This window comes from Phyllostomus hastatus, unplaced genomic scaffold (assembly GCF_019186645.2).
Source record: "Phyllostomus hastatus isolate PE091 unplaced genomic scaffold, TTU_PhHast_1.1 phas_contig_1, whole genome shotgun sequence".
NCBI lineage: Eukaryota > Metazoa > Chordata > Mammalia > Chiroptera > Phyllostomidae > Phyllostomus > Phyllostomus hastatus.
In genome coordinates this window covers 38,690,573-38,694,189 of record NW_025333498.1, presented here as the reverse complement: position 1 = coordinate 38,694,189, position 3,617 = coordinate 38,690,573, and positions in this window count along the sequence as shown.

Below are 3,617 nucleotides of genomic sequence, written 5' to 3'. Positions count from 1 at the left end.
TAGCTTTGATGGATAGAGTAATCTTGGATGTAGGTCCTTGCCTTTCATGACTTGGAATACTTCTTTCCAGCCCCTTCTTGCCTGCACAATTTCTTTTGAGAAATCAGCTGACAGTCTGGTGGGAACTCCTTTGTAGGTTACTGTCTCCTTATCTCTTGCTGCTTCTAGGATTCTCTCCTTCATTTTTACCTTGGCTAATGTAATTATGATGTGCCTTGGTATATACTTCCTTGTGTTCGACATTTTTGGGACTCTCTGAGCCTCCTGGATTTCCTGGAAGTCTATTTCCTTTGCCAGATTGAGGAAGTTCTCCCTCATTATTTTTTCAAATAAATTTTCAATTTCTTGGTCTTCCTCTTCTCCTTCCGGCACCCCTATGATTCTGATGTTGGAATGTTTAAAGATGTCCTGGAAGTTCCTAAGCCTCTCCTCATTTTTTTGGAATTCTTGTTTCTTCATTCTGTTCTGGTTGATTATTTCTTTCTTGCTTCTTCTCCAAACCGTTGATTTGAATCCTGGTTTCCTTCCCATCACTGTTGGTTCCCTGTAGATTTTTCTTTATCTCACATAATGCAACCTTCATTGTTGCCTGGGTCTTTTTTATATTGTTGAAATACCCAGTGAGTTCCTGGAGCATCCTGATAACCAATGTTTTGAACTGTGTATCTGATAGGTTGGCTATCTCTTTGTCACTTAGTTATATTTTTTCTGGAGCTTTGAACTGTTCTTTCATTTGAGACACTTTTTTTTGTCTCGACGCACCTGTTACGTATAAGGAGCGGAGCCTTAGGTATTCACCAGGGTGGGACAACCCATATGGCTGTCTTGTGGCACTGTGTGTGTGGGAGGCATCTGAGAGGGAACAATGGCACTTGCTCTGCTCTCTGCCAGTTTTCAGTCACTTGCCTGGATACCCACAAACAAAGTGGGCCCTTCTGGTGCTGATTCCTGGTGGGTGGGTTGGTTTGTGTACATTCTAGGACCCTGTGGATGTCTCCAGCGAACTCTCTTGTGAGGCTGGGAGATTTTCCCTATGGGGCCTCAACCCCCACAGGTGTTTTCAGTCAGAGGTTTGAGGCTTTATTTCCCCAGGCTGGAGTCCTGGGTTGCACGATCTGTCCTGCTCCCCAGTTGCTCCCCCCAGTTCATTTGCATGTGAATGTGGGACTGCCCAGTCTGCAATCCACCAGCTTGCTGCAAGTCTTATCTGCCCAGCTGCCCATCTCTGCCCCTCCTACCGGTCTGGATGAATGTTTCTTCTTTAATTCCTTGCTTGTTGGACTTCAATACAGTTTGATTTTTCTGTCAGTTCTGGTTGTTTTTTGTTTTTAAATTCTTGCCCTTTTGGTTGTGCGAGGAGGCACAGTGTGTCTACCTACACCTCCATCTTGTGAACTGCCGTTCTTACCACAGCACCTCAAGGATGTGAACTAACATGACTTTTCACTGAGGATGTTAAACTTGATCATCAGAGGAGTTCTATATCCTAGAAGATGTCCAGAATATGTTTCCAAAGAAATTCTTAAAAATGTTTACTGGTAGAGGTTAGTGTTTTAAAAAACAAACAAACAAACAAACAAACAAACAAACAAACAAACAAGACAAAGCCACAAAGGCTCTGTGGCTTCCCTGGGCCTAGTAAAAAGATGCATGATGGCAAAGGGCCCGTAGGGGCGGAAAACTGAGTTCCTCAAATACCTGCACTGAGCTACACTACTTCCTGCAAGAATTTGTTCTTTTCTCCATTATGTCACAAAAACCTCCAGGGTGGGGATGGTGTCTTGGCATTGGTTTGTCTGCACTCAGCTCCAACCCTGAGCTGCTCAACACTCCACACAAGAGGTGTCAACATATGCTTGCTAAATAGCTGAGCAGGTGTGAAATGGTCTGGGATGAGGGAGGACTTGTCTTCTGGCCTCACCTCTTCCTCACCTTTCTTTCCTTCCTGGGTTTCAGGCACATCTCTGTTGGCAGGGCTGTCACAGGAAGAGGGCAAGAAAGAACTGGGATAGGATGCAGACCTTGGTTGGGTTATTTGGGGGAGGGTCAAGAATTTGCTTTGAATTGGAAGTGGACAATTCTATAATTGGAAGTACAAGGAAGTCAATAAATCTTATCTAGAGAGAGGGCAGAGCAGAGTGAAGTGAAAGCTATAATTATAAAGAAGCACAGTGGAGGGAGGGAGAGAGGGGGAGGTACAGAGAAGAGTGTTTGGTATTTTGTGGGTTGTACAGTGACCTTGTTTTTATCTCACTTTATAATAGCATCATAGTGACAGCATCTGACATTGGTGTTCCATGAGACCCTTTATGTCCCGATGTTGTTGTTTTTGAGACCCTCTATGTGCTGATGCTGGTGCTCCGTGAGATGGTCCCTGTTCATCAGGAGAACAACACGCCCCAGCTGTGACCATCAGAAGAGCTCTGACAGCCCTGAGGCCAGACCTGAGAGTCAGACCACATCACAGGAGACAGGTGCTGCTTTTTCCTTTCTCACTACTTGGGTCCTTTTGTTTTCTCTTCCAAGAGCTTTACATAGACTCTCTCCTTTTGTCCTTATGGCCACCTCATGAGGAAAGTATTTGTCTCAGTTTGGACTCTCTGAAATGTAGAGCCTAAGACAAGGATGTTGTTGGAGCTTGTTTATGAGGAAGTCATCCCAGGAAGCAGGAGGAAGAAGGCAGGGACAGCGAGGAAGAGGAGGGGAAGTCATCCCAGAGAATGTTATGGGGATTGCTTCTATAGACAATAGAGGCTTGATTCCCAGGATCACTAAGAAGCACACAGAACCATCCCCACTCCCCACCCATATCTTCTGTCCCAAGCAGGAAAGACTAATTGTCCCCCAGCTAGGCCATTGGCCCATGGGCTCCCATCTGCCTTTGACAGAGGGTGCTGATAGGGATGTTGACTTTCCTGAACTTCTAAAGCAGGATCCTGCTTCTTCAGAGGAGGGCCTGAGGCACAGAGATTTAGGCCTATAGGCTGAGGAGTACCTGATCTGCTCCTCACCTACAAAGCTGTTAGCTGGAGAGTGAGCCCCCAAAGAACCTTCCACACCAGCTGTGGCTGAAAGCAGGGCATTAAAATCATGTGTGACAGACATCAGCATCATTCCTAATTTACAGATGAGGGAAGTAAGGCTCAGAGAAGTGCATTAACATGGCCAAGATTGTCGCTCAGGCAGTGTCTTTAATCCATCTTGTATCTTTTAACCATTGGGCTTCTCTGTCCACTACTTCAGCTGCATCTTGCTCATGACTTATGCATTCCATTCAATACTCTCATCCTGATGCACTTTGTCCTGGCTCTGTGCCCCAGCCCATCATTTCTCACTTGGCCAGGCCCTCCCAGTTCACTTGTCTCCTGTTCCCACTTCCTTCTGAGCCTCGTCACGACAGGCCAATGTCCTAAAGTGCTCCTTTCCACCCACTTCTCCTCAGCCAGTTCCATCTCCTAGCAAGTGAGCCATTGCTGATATTCCCACCCATTCTTTGAAGTTTGCCTAGATTGGGAGGTTGGGTGGCATGTTGAATCTGTGGTCAAGAGGACCTCGTAGCTTTCCTTCACCCAGTTCAGGTTGCATGTGGCGCTCCCATGGCCTCACTTGCCGATGGC